Source organism: Lethenteron reissneri, chromosome 11, assembly GCF_015708825.2.
Source record: "Lethenteron reissneri isolate LAM-NWPU_2019-01 chromosome 11, ASM1570882v1, whole genome shotgun sequence".
In the NCBI taxonomy this organism is placed as follows: domain Eukaryota; kingdom Metazoa; phylum Chordata; class Hyperoartia; order Petromyzontiformes; family Petromyzontidae; genus Lethenteron; species Lethenteron reissneri.
Genome location: NC_083789.1, coordinates 5,478,834 through 5,494,241, shown reverse-complemented (window position 1 = coordinate 5,494,241; position 15,408 = coordinate 5,478,834). Strand labels below are relative to the sequence as shown.

General features: G+C 40.9%; 15 non-coding genes across 15 annotated transcripts; all 15 read right to left on the bottom strand.

Annotated features, from left to right (window-relative positions):
* Positions 1-564: 564 nt before the first annotated feature.
* Positions 565-637, bottom strand: TRNAT-UGU (transfer RNA threonine (anticodon UGU)). The gene has a single exon. It is a non-coding gene; the product is annotated as a tRNA-Thr (tRNA).
* A 387-nt stretch (positions 638-1,024) lies between these two features.
* TRNAT-CGU (transfer RNA threonine (anticodon CGU)) lies at positions 1,025-1,097 on the bottom strand. The gene has a single exon. It is a non-coding gene; the product is annotated as a tRNA-Thr (tRNA).
* Positions 1,098-2,419: 1,322 nt separating this feature from the next.
* TRNAT-AGU (transfer RNA threonine (anticodon AGU)) lies at positions 2,420-2,492 on the bottom strand. The gene has a single exon. It is a non-coding gene; the product is annotated as a tRNA-Thr (tRNA).
* A 966-nt stretch (positions 2,493-3,458) lies between these two features.
* TRNAT-UGU (transfer RNA threonine (anticodon UGU)) lies at positions 3,459-3,531 on the bottom strand. The gene has a single exon. It is a non-coding gene; the product is annotated as a tRNA-Thr (tRNA).
* Positions 3,532-3,922: 391 nt separating this feature from the next.
* On the bottom strand, positions 3,923-3,995 carry TRNAT-CGU (transfer RNA threonine (anticodon CGU)). The gene has a single exon. It is a non-coding gene; the product is annotated as a tRNA-Thr (tRNA).
* A 1,315-nt stretch (positions 3,996-5,310) lies between these two features.
* Positions 5,311-5,383, bottom strand: TRNAT-AGU (transfer RNA threonine (anticodon AGU)). Its single transcript has one exon. It is a non-coding gene; the product is annotated as a tRNA-Thr (tRNA).
* Positions 5,384-6,295: 912 nt separating this feature from the next.
* TRNAT-UGU (transfer RNA threonine (anticodon UGU)) lies at positions 6,296-6,368 on the bottom strand. The gene has a single exon. It is a non-coding gene; the product is annotated as a tRNA-Thr (tRNA).
* A 391-nt stretch (positions 6,369-6,759) lies between these two features.
* Positions 6,760-6,832, bottom strand: TRNAT-CGU (transfer RNA threonine (anticodon CGU)). Its single transcript has one exon. It is a non-coding gene; the product is annotated as a tRNA-Thr (tRNA).
* A 1,315-nt stretch (positions 6,833-8,147) lies between these two features.
* Positions 8,148-8,220, bottom strand: TRNAT-AGU (transfer RNA threonine (anticodon AGU)). Its single transcript has one exon. It is a non-coding gene; the product is annotated as a tRNA-Thr (tRNA).
* Positions 8,221-9,132: 912 nt separating this feature from the next.
* On the bottom strand, positions 9,133-9,205 carry TRNAT-UGU (transfer RNA threonine (anticodon UGU)). The gene has a single exon. It is a non-coding gene; the product is annotated as a tRNA-Thr (tRNA).
* A 391-nt stretch (positions 9,206-9,596) lies between these two features.
* On the bottom strand, positions 9,597-9,669 carry TRNAT-CGU (transfer RNA threonine (anticodon CGU)). Its single transcript has one exon. It is a non-coding gene; the product is annotated as a tRNA-Thr (tRNA).
* Positions 9,670-10,983: 1,314 nt separating this feature from the next.
* On the bottom strand, positions 10,984-11,056 carry TRNAT-AGU (transfer RNA threonine (anticodon AGU)). The gene has a single exon. It is a non-coding gene; the product is annotated as a tRNA-Thr (tRNA).
* A 912-nt stretch (positions 11,057-11,968) lies between these two features.
* Positions 11,969-12,041, bottom strand: TRNAT-UGU (transfer RNA threonine (anticodon UGU)). The gene has a single exon. It is a non-coding gene; the product is annotated as a tRNA-Thr (tRNA).
* A 391-nt stretch (positions 12,042-12,432) lies between these two features.
* TRNAT-CGU (transfer RNA threonine (anticodon CGU)) lies at positions 12,433-12,505 on the bottom strand. Its single transcript has one exon. It is a non-coding gene; the product is annotated as a tRNA-Thr (tRNA).
* Positions 12,506-15,125: 2,620 nt separating this feature from the next.
* Positions 15,126-15,198, bottom strand: TRNAT-AGU (transfer RNA threonine (anticodon AGU)). The gene has a single exon. It is a non-coding gene; the product is annotated as a tRNA-Thr (tRNA).
* Between the last annotated feature and the right edge of the window lie 210 nt (positions 15,199-15,408).

Here is a 15,408-nt window from a genome sequence, read left to right as displayed (position 1 = left end):
CATATATATGTTAATGCAAGACCCATTCAGTGCTATTTTCCGACGACATTTCACAACAAATATATTTGGATGATATTAATTCAGAAAAATGTCTACATGGGTCCCTGGTGAAATGGAACAATGACTTGGTGCACTCAAAACATGGGCAACTTTTAAAACCAAAAACTTCTATTTTCAATCACAGTCTCAAGAAGGTGTGAAATAAAAGAGGCCCTAGTGAGAATTGAACTCACGACCCCTGGTTTACGAAGCCAGTTGGCTCCGGTTTTATGCAAACCTCTTGAGGTGAGAACAAAATTGAGGAAACATATCACGATACCAAAAACCTGGCTCTCTGAGGAACTGGTGACCGATAAAACAACTATGTTATCGCAAACACACTTTCAAAATAAAAAGTTATTCAAACAAGTAAACTCCTAAGTTAGTTGTTGCCCAAAACAATGCCACACCAGTACCAAGTCAGTGCTACTGTGCCCCCTGCTGTTTTTTATTAGCATCGGTGACATCTTAAAAGAACAGATTCTCGAATTGTCAATGTTGCTGAAGTAGGATTTAAAACTACACAGGCCCCAGCGAGAATTGAACTCGCGACCCCTGGTTTACAAGACCAGTGCTCTAACCACTGAGCTATGGAGCCACTCCTTTGCTCACCTGCAAATCCATTATTAAAAAGCGCACAAAACCTGTTAATGCAACATGGCACCAATGCCTCAACTGAGAAGTTAATTGCGATGTGGCCAAAAACGACAAATTGCGTCACACAGCTCCATGTAAACTTGACCATGTTCGCATCTCATGACTTGGGAAGTTTGAATTTAAGCACGTACACATATGACACTTTTAAATAATAACTTTCGGGTGGCAATAATCCAGAAAAAACTGCCACATTACTGCGAAACACTTGGTCCAATTTGCATACCGGTTTCCTTAATCGTGACTCGGTGCTCTCCCACAGCAGAGGCCAATTTTGAAAACCAAGGGTTTTAATGTTTCACTCAATCTCTTTGAAGAATAAGCAAAACGAAGGCCCCAGTGAAAATTGAACTCACGACCCCTGGTTTACGAAACCAGTGCTCTAACCCCTGAGCTATGGAGCCATCTGAGTGTGGAGTTGTATCAACTTCTAAGGGAATAATCTAGATTTGAAGTAATCGTGACTGCAGGGATGCATACTCTTTGGTTCTTTCGGTAAAGTCACGTAGGTCTAAAAAAAATTAAACCACGACGTTTCGATCGCAACACAAGCGACCGTCATCAGGTGGAACAGATACAGCAGGGGAACTGATGACATAGGAGAAAGAGCTGATGCACCAAAGTTTACATCGGATTTTGAAGGAAGGTCTAACTTATATCCCCAAATAAATTAGCTATACCAAATACGAATTCTGATATGTTAAGGTAGATGCTCCATCGTGACATATAACCTTGGAAAGCTTATATTAATTGCAAACATCGCAAAGCCGAAGTTCCAAAAGTGGAACAAAAATTATTATTCCCCCTGCAGTTCTCAATGTGCCACGGGCGCTCACGACGCAACTGCGTGGCGAACATCCTAAAACACGTGGGAGCTCACATTCGTCAACCTCACCGCACCAGGATGTGATATTTGTAAAACTATTTTACCAGGTAAGGTCCCACTGAGCTTTTTAGCTCTTTTTCAGAAGCGACATGGCTATCACAAATTATAGCTCGTCGAAGAGGCTTATCGTCACGTGGAAATGTATAGCAGCCAAATACTTCTAACGTGTGACGTTGATTTTAAATGTGGATGGCAAACCCGGAGTACCCGGACAAAAAGTCCACACGACCACGCAGAGAGAAACACGCAAACTCCAAGCAAACAGGCGTCAGGGTCGGAATCGAACCCACCACCTCCTGTAAACCAGGCGAGGTAGTTTACAAAAGCCATCTGAGCAAAATATCAGCTTTTATAACTGATGACTGGGGAAGCTTGTAACAAACACACATCACATCGAACAGAAAGTAAGGCAACGTTTTAAAGAGTACATTTGACTGGCTTTATCCAAGAAATATTGCCTGAGTTTTTCGTGCATGATATTTACACCAAACGTGCGTGGCTCCATGCCCCCGAGTATCATGAAAGTTCGCTGTCACTGACTGAAAGAGCTCCACGTACGTTATGTCGGAGACTCATTTGGATCCTACGTATCTTGGTGGCCAGTAAGAATGGAACTCTCAATCGCTGGTTTCGGGTCTCCATGACTGAACCCGTTTTATGTTCAAAAGCGTTCACAATGTAAATTTTGGTGGTTTTATCAACAGACATTGCAGGTGAGGATCACCATATGCTTCATAACACATTGCAGTTATCAATAGGTATCAGTAGGTGCTCACAAACTGGAACTGTTATATTCAACTAAATAATTATAATACTGCGGTTTAATGATGCATAAAAGTAAGGCTCCAGTGAGAATTGAACTCACGACCCCTGGTTTACTAGACCAGTGCTCTAACCACTGAGCTATGGAGCCAGTTGAAGCCCCTGTCACCAAAAGACACACGTGACTTTTACGCCTGTCACTCATCAGGCAAAACACATGGTGTGAAATGAAACAGGATTAAAGAAGGCTTGAGCATCAGCACACGTTGCCTGGTTAATTAGATCAATTGTTAAGGTAATTCAGTTAAGGATTCTGCCCATGAACTTATATTTTATGTTGCTATATGTCTGGTAAAAAAAAGCCACGTTGGCAAGTGTACAACACATTCGAAAATGAAATATTTGAGAAAGTTTCAAGAACAAACCACACTTACACGCCGACACCACATTTCAAAATGTTACCAATGAAGGATGTAAACTGACTTAGAATCTCCAGCAAGAACTTAAGAGCCCCCAGGTTAGAAGACCAGCGCTTTCACTGCTGAGCAACAGAGCTATTCCCATATATATGTTAATGCAAGACCCATTCAGTGCTATTCTCCGACGACATTTCACAACAAATGTATTTGGATATTAATTCAGAAACATTTCAACATGGGTCCTTGGTGAAATGGAACAATGACTTGGTGCACTCAAAACATGGGCAACTTTTAAAACCAAAAACTTCTATTTTCAATCACAGTCTCAAGAAGGTGTGAAATAAAAGAGGCCCTAGTGAGAATTGAACTCACGACCCCTGGTTTACGAAGCCAGTTGGCTCCGGTTTTATGCAAACCTCGAGGTGAGAACAAAATTGAGGAAACATCACAATACCAAAAACCTGGCTCTCTGAGGAACTGGTGACCGATTAAACGACTGTTTTATCTCACAAACACTTTACATTAAAAAGTAATTCTAACAAGTAAACTCCTAAGTTAGTTATTGCCCAAAACAATGCCACACCTGTACCAAGTCAGTGCTACCGTGCTCCCTGCTGTTTCCTATTAGCATTGCTGAAATCTTAAAAGAACAGCCTTTCGATTTGTCAATATTGCCAAAGTAGGATGTAAAACTACACAGGCCCCAGCGAGAATTGAACTCGCGACCCCTGGTTTACAAGACCAGTGCTCTAACCACTGAGCTATGGAGCCACTCCTTTGCTCACCTGCAAATCCATTATTAAAAAGTTCAAAAAACCTGTTAATGCAACATGGCACCAATGCCTCAACTGAGAAGTTAATTGCAATGTGGCCAAAAACGACAAATTGCGTCACACAGCTCCATGTAAACTTGACCATGTTCGCATCTCATGACTTGGGAAGTTTGAATTTAAGCATGTAGTACACATATGACACTTTTAAATAATAACTTTCGGGTGGCAATAATCCAGAAAAAAACTGCCACATTACTGCGAAACACTCGGTCCAATTTGCATCCCGGTTTCCTTAATCGTGACTCGGTGCTCTCCCACAGCAGAGGCCAATTTTGAAAACCAAGGGTTTTAATGTTTCACTCAATCTCTTTGAAGAATAAGCAAAACGAAGGCCCCAGTGAAAATTGAACTCACGACCCCTGGTTTACGAAACCAGTGCTCTAACCCCTGAGCTATGGAGCCATCTGAGTGTGGAGTTGTATCAACTTCTAAGGGAATAATCTAGATTTGAAGTAATCGTGACTGCAGGGATGCATACTCTTTGGTTCTTTCGGTAAAGTCACGTAGGTCTAAAAAAAATTAAACCACGACGTTTCGATCGCAACACAAGCGACCGTCATCAGGTGGAACAGATACAGCAGGGGAACTGATGACATAGGAGAAAGAGCTGATGCACCAAAGTTTACATCGGATTTTGAAGGAAGGTCTAACTTATATCCCCAAATAAATTAGCTATACCAAATACGAATTCTGATATGTTAAGGTAGATGCTCCATCGTGACATATAACCTTGGAAAGCTTATATTAATTGCAAACATCGCAAAGCCGAAGTTCCAAAAGTGGAACAAAAATTATTATTCCCCCTGCAGTTCTCAATGTGCCACGGGCGCTCACGACGCAACTGCGTGGCGAACATCCTAAAACACGTGGGAGCTCACATTCGTCAACCTCACCGCACCAGGATGTGATATTTGTAAAACTATTTTACCAGGTAAGGTCCCACTGAGCTTTTTAGCTCTTTTTCAGAAGCGACATGGCTATCACAAATTATAGCTCGACGAAGAGGCTTATCGTCACGTGGAAATGTATAGCAGCCAAATACTCTAAACGTGTGACGTTGATTTTAAATGTGGATGGCAAACCCGGAGTACCCGGACAAAAAGTCCACACGACCACGCAGAGAGAAACACGCAAACTCCAAGCAAACAGGCGTCAGGGTCGGAATCGAACCCACCACCTCCTGTAAACCAGGCGAGGTAGTTTACAAAAGCCATCTGAGCAAAATATCAGCTTTTATAACTGATGACTGAGGAAGCTTGTAATAAACACACACCACATCGAACAGAAAGTAAGGCAACGTTTTAAAGAGTACATTTGACTGGCTTTATCCAAGAAATATTGCCTGAGTTTTTCGTGCATAATATTTACACCAAACGGCGCTTGGCTCCATGCCCCCGAGTATCATGAAAGTTCGCTGTCACTGACTGAAAGAGCTCCACGTACATTGTTCCGGAGACTCATTTGGATCTTGGTGAACAATAAGAATGTAACTCTCAATCGCTGGTTTCGGATCTCCATGACTGAACCTGTTTTATGTTCCAAACCGTTCACAATGTAAATTTTGGTGGTTTAATCAACAGACATTGCCCGGTGAGAATCACCATATGCTTCATAACACACTGCAGTTATCAATAGGTGTCAGTAGGTGCTCACAAAATGAAACTGTCACATTCAACTAAATAATGATAATACTGCAGTTTGATGATGCGTAAAATAAAGGCTCCAGTGAGAATTGAACTCACGACCCCTGGTTTACTAGACCAGTGCTCTAACCACTGAGCTATGGAGCCAGTTAAAGCCCCTGTCACCAAAAGACACACGTGAAATGAAACAGGATTAAAGAAGGCTTGAGCATCAGCACACGTTGCCTGGTTAATTAGATCAATTAATGTTATGGTAACTCAGTTAAGGATTCTGCCCATGAACTTATATTTTACGTTGCCATATGTCTGGTAAAAAAAAGCCACGTTGGAAAGTGTACAACACATTCGAAAATGAAATATTTGAGAAAGTTTCAAGAACAAACCACACTTACACGCCGACACCACATTTCAAAATGTTACCAATGCAGGATGTAAACTGACTTAGAATCTCCAGTAAGAACTTAAGGGCCCCCAGGTTGAGCAACAGAGCTATTCCCATATATATGTTAATGTAAGACCCATTCAGTGCTATTTTCCGACGACATTTCACAACAAATATATTTGGATGATATTAATTCAGAAAAATTTCTACATGGGTCCCTGGTGAAATGGAACAATGACTTGGTGCACTCAAAACATGGGCCAACTTTTAAAACCAATAACTTCTATTTTCAATCACAGTCTCAAGAAGGTGTGAAATAAAAGAGGGCCCCAGTGAGAATTGAACTCACGACCCCTGGTTTACGAAGCCAGTTGGCTCCGGTTTTATGCAAACCTCTTGAGGTGAGAACAAAATTGAGGAAACATCACAATACCAAAAACCTGGCTCTCTGAGGAACTGGTGACCGATTAAACGACTGTTTTATCTCACAAACACTTTACATTAAAAAGTAATTCTAACAAGTAAACTCCTAAGTTAGTTATTGCCCAAAACAATGCCACACCTGTACCAAGTCAGTGCTACCGTGCTCCCTGCTGTTTCCTATTAGCATTGCTGAAATCTTAAAAGAACAGCCTTTCGATTTGTCAATATTGCCAAAGTAGGATGTAAAACTACACAGGCCCCAGCGAGAATTGAACTCGCGACCCCTGGTTTACAAGACCAGTGCTCTAACCACTGAGCTATGGAGCCACTCCTTTGCTCACCTGCAAATCCATTATTAAAAAGTTCAAAAAACCTGTTAATGCAACATGGCACCAATGCCTCAACTGAGAAGTTAATTGCAATGTGGCCAAAAACGACAAATTGCGTCACACAGCTCCATGTAAACTTGACCATGTTCGCATCTCATGACTTGGGAAGTTTGAATTTAAGCATGTAGTACACATATGACACTTTTAAATAATAACTTTCGGGTGGCAATAATCCAGAAAAAAACTGCCACATTACTGCGAAACACTCGGTCCAATTTGCATCCCGGTTTCCTTAATCGTGACTCGGTGCTCTCCCACAGCAGAGGCCAATTTTGAAAACCAAGGGTTTTAATGTTTCACTCAATCTCTTTGAAGAATAAGCAAAACGAAGGCCCCAGTGAAAATTGAACTCACGACCCCTGGTTTACGAAACCAGTGCTCTAACCCCTGAGCTATGGAGCCATCTGAGTGTGGAGTTGTATCAACTTCTAAGGGAATAATCTAGATTTGAAGTAATCGTGACTGCAGGGATGCATACTCTTTGGTTCTTTCGGTAAAGTCACGTAGGTCTAAAAAAAATTAAACCACGACGTTTCGATCGCAACACAAGCGACCGTCATCAGGTGGAACAGATACAGCAGGGGAACTGATGACATAGGAGAAAGAGCTGATGCACCAAAGTTTACATCGGATTTTGAAGGAAGGTCTAACTTATATCCCCAAATAAATTAGCTATACCAAATACGAATTCTGATATGTTAAGGTAGATGCTCCATCGTGACATATAACCTTGGAAAGCTTATATTAATTGCAAACATCGCAAAGCCGAAGTTCCAAAAGTGGAACAAAAATTATTATTCCCCCTGCAGTTCTCAATGTGCCACGGGCGCTCACGACGCAACTGCGTGGCGAACATCCTAAAACACGTGGGAGCTCACATTCGTCAACCTCACCGCACCAGGATGTGATATTTGTAAAACTATTTTACCAGGTAAGGTCCCACTGAGCTTTTTAGCTCTTTTTCAGAAGCGACATGGCTATCACAAATTATAGCTCGACGAAGAGGCTTATCGTCACGTGGAAATGTATAGCAGCCAAATACTCTAAACGTGTGACGTTGATTTTAAATGTGGATGGCAAACCCGGAGTACCCGGACAAAAAGTCCACACGACCACGCAGAGAGAAACACGCAAACTCCAAGCAAACAGGCGTCAGGGTCGGAATCGAACCCACCACCTCCTGTAAACCAGGCGAGGTAGTTTACAAAAGCCATCTGAGCAAAATATCAGCTTTTATAACTGATGACTGAGGAAGCTTGTAATAAACACACACCACATCGAACAGAAAGTAAGGCAACGTTTTAAAGAGTACATTTGACTGGCTTTATCCAAGAAATATTGCCTGAGTTTTTCGTGCATAATATTTACACCAAACGGCGCTTGGCTCCATGCCCCCGAGTATCATGAAAGTTCGCTGTCACTGACTGAAAGAGCTCCACGTACATTGTTCCGGAGACTCATTTGGATCTTGGTGAACAATAAGAATGTAACTCTCAATCGCTGGTTTCGGATCTCCATGACTGAACCCGTTTTATGTTCCAAACCGTTCACAATGTAAATTTTGGTGGTTTAATCAACAGACATTGCCCGGTGAGAATCACCATATGCTTCATAACACACTGCAGTTATCAATAGGTGTCAGTAGGTGCTCACAAAATGAAACTGTCACATTCAACTAAATAATGATAATACTGCAGTTTGATGATGCGTAAAATAAAGGCTCCAGTGAGAATTGAACTCACGACCCCTGGTTTACTAGACCAGTGCTCTAACCACTGAGCTATGGAGCCAGTTAAAGCCCCTGTCACCAAAAGACACACGTGAAATGAAACAGGATTAAAGAAGGCTTGAGCATCAGCACACGTTGCCTGGTTAATTAGATCAATTAATGTTATGGTAACTCAGTTAAGGATTCTGCCCATGAACTTATATTTTACGTTGCCATATGTCTGGTAAAAAAAAGCCACGTTGGAAAGTGTACAACACATTCGAAAATGAAATATTTGAGAAAGTTTCAAGAACAAACCACACTTACACGCCGACACCACATTTCAAAATGTTACCAATGCAGGATGTAAACTGACTTAGAATCTCCAGTAAGAACTTAAGGGCCCCCAGGTTGAGCAACAGAGCTATTCCCATATATATGTTAATGTAAGACCCATTCAGTGCTATTTTCCGACGACATTTCACAACAAATATATTTGAATGATATTAATTCAGAAAAAATTCTACATGGGTCCCTGGTGAAATGGAACAATGACTTGGTGCACTCAAAACATGGGCCAACTTTTAAAACCAATAACTTCTATTTTCAATCACAGTCTCAAGAAGGTGTGAAATAAAAGAGGGCCCCAGTGAGAATTGAACTCACGACCCCTGATTTACGAAGCCAGTTGGCTCCGGTTTTATGCAAACCTCTTGAGGTGAGAACAAAATTGAGGAAACATCACAATACCAAAAACCTGGCTCTCTGAGGAACTGGTGACCGATTAAACGACTGTTTTATCTCACAAACACTTTACATTAAAAAGTAATTCTAACAAGTAAACTCCTAAGTTAGTTATTGCCCAAAACAATGCCACACCTGTACCAAGTCAGTGCTACCGTGCTCCCTGCTGTTTCCTATTAGCATTGCTGAAATCTTAAAAGAACAGCCTTTCGATTTGTCAATATTGCCAAAGTAGGATGTAAAACTACACAGGCCCCAGCGAGAATTGAACTCGCGACCCCTGGTTTACAAGACCAGTGCTCTAACCACTGAGCTATGGAGCCACTCCTTTGCTCACCTGCAAATCCATTATTAAAAAGTGCAAAAAACCTGTTAATGCAACATGGCACCAATGCCTCAACTGAGAAGTTAATTGCAATGTGGCCAAAAACGACAAATTGCGTCACACAGCTCCATGTAAACTTGACCATGTTCGCATCTCATGACTTGGGAAGTTTGAATTTAAGCATGTAGTACACATATGACACTTTTAAATAATAACTTTCGGGTGGCAATAATCCAGAAAAAAACTGCCACATTACTGCGAAACACTCGGTCCAATTTGCATCCCGGTTTCCTTAATCGTGACTCGGTGCTCTCCCACAGCAGAGGCCAATTTTGAAAACCAAGGGTTTTAATGTTTCACTCAATCTCTTTGAAGAATAAGCAAAACGAAGGCCCCAGTGAAAATTGAACTCACGACCCCTGGTTTACGAAACCAGTGCTCTAACCCCTGAGCTATGGAGCCATCTGAGTGTGGAGTTGTATCAACTTCTAAGGGAATAATCTAGATTTGAAGTAATCGTGACTGCAGGGATGCATACTCTTTGGTTCTTTCGGTAAAGTCACGTAGGTCTAAAAAAAATTAAACCACGACGTTTCGATCGCAACACAAGCGACCGTCATCAGGTGGAACAGATACAGCAGGGGAACTGATGACATAGGAGAAAGAGCTGATGCACCAAAGTTTACATCGGATTTTGAAGGAAGGTCTAACTTATATCCCCAAATAAATTAGCTATACCAAATACGAATTCTGATATGTTAAGGTAGATGCTCCATCGTGACATATAACCTTGGAAAGCTTATATTAATTGCAAACATCGCAAAGCCGAAGTTCCAAAAGTGGAACAAAAATTATTATTCCCCCTGCAGTTCTCAATGTGCCACGGGCGCTCACGACGCAACTGCGTGGCGAACATCCTAAAACACGTGGGAGCTCACATTCGTCAACCTCACCGCACCAGGATGTGATATTTGTAAAACTATTTTACCAGGTAAGGTCCCACTGAGCTTTTTAGCTCTTTTTCAGAAGCGACATGGCTATCACAAATTATAGCTCGACGAAGAGGCTTATCGTCACGTGGAAATGTATAGCAGCCAAATACTCTAAACGTGTGACGTTGATTTTAAATGTGGATGGCAAACCCGGAGTACCCGGACAAAAAGTCCACACGACCACGCAGAGAGAAACACGCAAACTCCAAGCAAACAGGCGTCAGGGTCGGAATCGAACCCACCACCTCCTGTAAACCAGGCGAGGTAGTTTACAAAAGCCATCTGAGCAAAATATCAGCTTTTATAACTGATGACTGGGGAAGCTTGTAATAAACACACACCACATCGAACAGAAAGTAAGGCAACGTTTTAAAGAGTACATTTGACTGGCTTTATCCAAGAAATATTGCCTGAGTTTTTCGTGCATAATATTTACACCAAACGCGCTTGGCTCCATGCCCCCGAGTATCATGAAAGTTCGCTGTCACTGACTGAAAGAGCTCCACGTACATTGTTCCGGAGACTCATTTGGATCTTGGTGAACAATAAGAATGTAACTCTCAATCGCTGGTTTCGGATCTCCATGACTGAACCCGTTTTATGTTCCAAACCGTTCACAATGTAAATTTTGGTGGTTTAATCAACAGACATTGCCCGGTGAGAATCACCATATGCTTCATAACACACTGCAGTTATCAATAGGTGTCAGTAGGTGCTCACAAAATGAAACTGTCACATTCAACTAAATAATGATAATACTGCAGTTTGATGATGCGTAAAATAAAGGCTCCAGTGAGAATTGAACTCACGACCCCTGGTTTACTAGACCAGTGCTCTAACCACTGAGCTATGGAGCCAGTTAAAGCCCCTGTCACCAAAAGACACACGTGAAATGAAACAGGATTAAAGAAGGCTTGAGCATCAGCACACGTTGCCTGGTTAATTAGATCAATTAATGTTATGGTAACTCAGTTAAGGATTCTGCCCATGAACTTATATTTTACGTTGCCATATGTCTGGTAAAAAAAAGCCACGTTGGAAAGTGTACAACACATTCGAAAATGAAATATTTGAGAAAGTTTCAAGAACAAACCACACTTACACGCCGACACCACATTTCAAAATGTTACCAATGCAGGATGTAAACTGACTTAGAATCTCCAGTAAGAACTTAAGGGCCCCCAGGTTGAGCAACAGAGCTATTCCCATATATATGTTAATGTAAGACCCATTCAGTGCTATTTTCCGACGACATTTCACAACAAATATATTTGGATGATATTAATTCAGAAAAATGTCTACATGGGTCCCTGGTGAAATGGAACAATGACTTGGTGCACTCAAAACATGGGCCAACTTTTAAAACCAATAACTTCTATTTTCAATCACAGTCTCAAGAAGGTGTGAAATAAAAGAGGGCCCCAGTGAGAATTGAACTCACGACCCCTGGTTTACGAAGCCAGTTGGCTCCGGTTTTATGCAAACCTCTTGAGGTGAGAACAAAATTGAGGAAACATCACAATACCAAAAACCTGGCTCTCTGAGGAACTGGTGACCGATTAAACGACTGTTTTATCTCACAAACACTTTACATTAAAAAGTAATTCTAACAAGTAAACTCCTAAGTTAGTTATTGCCCAAAACAATGCCACACCTGTACCAAGTCAGTGCTACCGTGCTCCCTGCTGTTTCCTATTAGCATTGCTGAAATCTTAAAAGAACAGCCTTTCGATTTGTCAATATTGCCAAAGTAGGATGTAAAACTACACAGGCCCCAGCGAGAATTGAACTCGCGACCCCTGGTTTACAAGACCAGTGCTCTAACCACTGAGCTATGGAGCCACTCCTTTGCTCACCTGCAAATCCATTATTAAAAAGTGCAAAAAACCTGTTAATGCAACATGGCACCAATGCCTCAACTGAGAAGTTAATTGCAATGTGGCCAAAAACGACAAATTGCGTCACACAGCTCCATGTAAACTTGACCATGTTCGCATCTCATGACTTGGGAAGTTTGAATTTAAGCATGTAGTACACATATGACACTTTTAAATAATAACTTTCGGGTGGCAATAATCCAGAAAAAAACTGCCACATTACTGCGAAACACTCGGTCCAATTTGCATCCCGGTTTCCTTAATCGTGACTCGGTGCTCTCCCACAGCAGAGGCCAATTTTGAAAACCAAGGGTTTTAATCTTTCACTCAATCTCTTTGAAGAATAAGCAAAACGAAGGCCCCAGTGAGAATTGAACTCACGACCCCTGGTTTACGAAACCAGTGCTCTAACCCCTGAGCTATGGAGCCATCTGAGTGTGGCATTGTATCAACTTCTAAGAGAATAATCTAAATTTGAAGTTATCGTGACTGCAGGGATGCATACTCTTTGGTTCTTTCGGTAAAGTCACGTAGGTCTAAAAAAAAATTAAACCACGACGTTTCGATCGCAACACAAGCGACCGTCATCAGGTGGAACAGATACAGCAGGGGAACTGATGACATAGGAGAAAGAGCTGCTGCACCAAAGTTTACATCGGATTTTGAAGGAATGTCTAACTTATATCCCCCAAAAAATGAGCTATACCAAATACGAATTCTGTTATGTTAAGGTAGATGCTCCTTCGTGACATATAACCAGAGGTGTAAAAAGTACTCAAAAATGTTACTCAAGTGAAAGTACAAGTACTGAGGGAAAATTTTACTCAATTAAAAGTAAAAGTATCTGGCTAGAATCTTACTTGAGTAAAAGTAAAAAAGTACCACATTAAAATTGTACTTGAGTATTAAAGAAGTAAAAGTAACAGCAAGAATGAAAACTAGATATTCTTGTTTAAGCTTTTAATCTCAATGTTAGTTAATACATTAACTAATGAACTTTATTGTAAAGTGTTACCGTTTTGACAATACATGTTTGGTAATTATTAAAAATAAAAATTCCTCGCTTGATTTTCTTGTGTTGTGCATGAATTCAAACACAATGAGAGCACGGAACGATAATGATGATTCAAAGCAATACTGCTATAGGCGCCAAATTTCCCGTGGACCTAACGTTACCATAGCAAATAATTTACAGACAATTGAAAATGCATTTTAGCATTTTATTACATGAGCCTTATATTGTCAATCGCATGCATTAGTGAAAATAGGCCTACTACACATATAAAAGGCGCGCCGTCAAGGTCAAAACATGCACACAAAAAAACTATCAGTAAAACAAAATACTTAACGTACTTACCTCAATATGCTTCCTTAAGTTTGATAGCGAACTTTTGAAGGCCGATATTTCCTTATTAAGCGGGAGACAAAGGACACATTTAATCTTGAATGAATCCTTATTAATACCACTAAAAGAAAATAATTCGCTAAGATACGGCCACGGGTGCTCTTGATCCTGTGGCTGATTTTGGACTGTGCTCGCAGCTGAATCACGTTCTTCCTTCATTTTCTTCCACTGATTGACAGTTATAATTTCTCTAATTTCCAGGTCAAGGTGCTGCGCATTTGTGGTAATAGATGTGACGTGACGTCACTTCCAAAGGACCAATGAACATGTCTGACCAATTTCATGCAATGTGAAAACGATTTTCATAGGCAGAATAAATAACATTTAAATTAAACTGGGCATCAGCGCAATTCAATTGGTTTGGTAATAGCAACGGAAAATAGAATGAAGTGATCTCCAAAAAATAAGTACTTTTTGACTGTAAATAAAATTGTAAGGAGTAAAAAGTACTTTTTTTTCTAAAAAAAGTAATTAAGTAAAAGTATTGATTTTTATTCGTACTCAAGTAAAGTAAAAATCCCCAAAAAGAATACTTAAGTACAGTAATCAAGTAAAATTACTCAAGTACTTTACACCTCTGCATATAACCTTGGAAAGCTTATATTAATTGCCAACATCGCAAAGCCGAAGTTCCAAAAGTGTAACAAAAGTTATTGCGCCCCCTGCAGTTCTCAATGTGCCACGGGCGCTCACGACACAACTGCGTGGCGAACATCCTAAAACACGTGGGAGCTCACAATTCGTCAACCTCACCGCACCAGGATGTGATATTTTTTAAAAACTATTTTACCAGGTGAGGTCCCACTGAGCTTTTTAGCTCTTTTTCAGAAGCGACATGGCTATCACAAATGATAGCTCGACGAAGAGGCTTATCATCACGTGGGAATGTATAGCAGCCAAATACTCTAAACGTGTGACGTTGATTTTAAATGGATGGCAAACCCAGAGTTCCCGGACAAAAATCCACACGACCACGCGGAGAGAGACAAGCAAACTCCAAACAAACAGGCGTCAGGGTCGGAACACCTCCTGTAAACCAGGCGAGGTAGTTTACAAAAGCCATCTGAGCAAAATATCAGCTTTTATAACTGATGACTGGGGAAGCTTGTAACAAACACACACCACATCGAACAGAAAGTAAGGCAACGTTCTAAAGAGTACATTTGACTGGCTTTATCCAAAAAATATTGCCTGAGTTTTTCGTGCATGATATTTACACCAAACGCGCTTGGCTCCATGTCCCCGAGTATCATGAAAGTTCGCTGTCACTGACTGAAAGAGCTCATTTGGATCTTGGTGAACAATAAGAATGTAACTGATAATTGGTTCTTTACCCTTCTATCTGGCAACAAAACTGACACCTTTTTGCCAGATAGAAGGGTAAAGAACCAATTATCATATTTTTACTGGCAAATGAGGTCCCCATAGTGAAGAATGTAACTCTCAATCGCTGGTTTCGGATCTCCGTGACTGAACCCGTTTTATGTTCCAAACCGTTCACAATGTAAATTTTGGTGGTTTTATCAACAGACATTGCCCGGTGAGAATCACCATATGCTTCATAACACACTGCAGTTATCAATAGGTGTCAGTAGGTGCTCACAAATTGGAACTGTCACATTCAACTAATGATGCGTAAAATATAGGATCCAGTGAGAATTGAACTCACGACCCCTGGTTTACTAGACCAGTGCTCTAACCACTGAGCTATGGAGCCAGTTAAAACCCCTGTCACCAAAAGACACACGTGAAATGAAACAGGATTAAAGAAGGCTTGAGCATCAGCACACGTTGCCTGGTTAATTAGATCAATTAATGTTATGGTAACTCAGTTAAGGATTCTGCCCATGAACTTATATTTTACGTTGCCATATGTCTGGTAAAAAAAAGCCACGTTGGAAAGTGTACAACACATTCGAAAATGAAA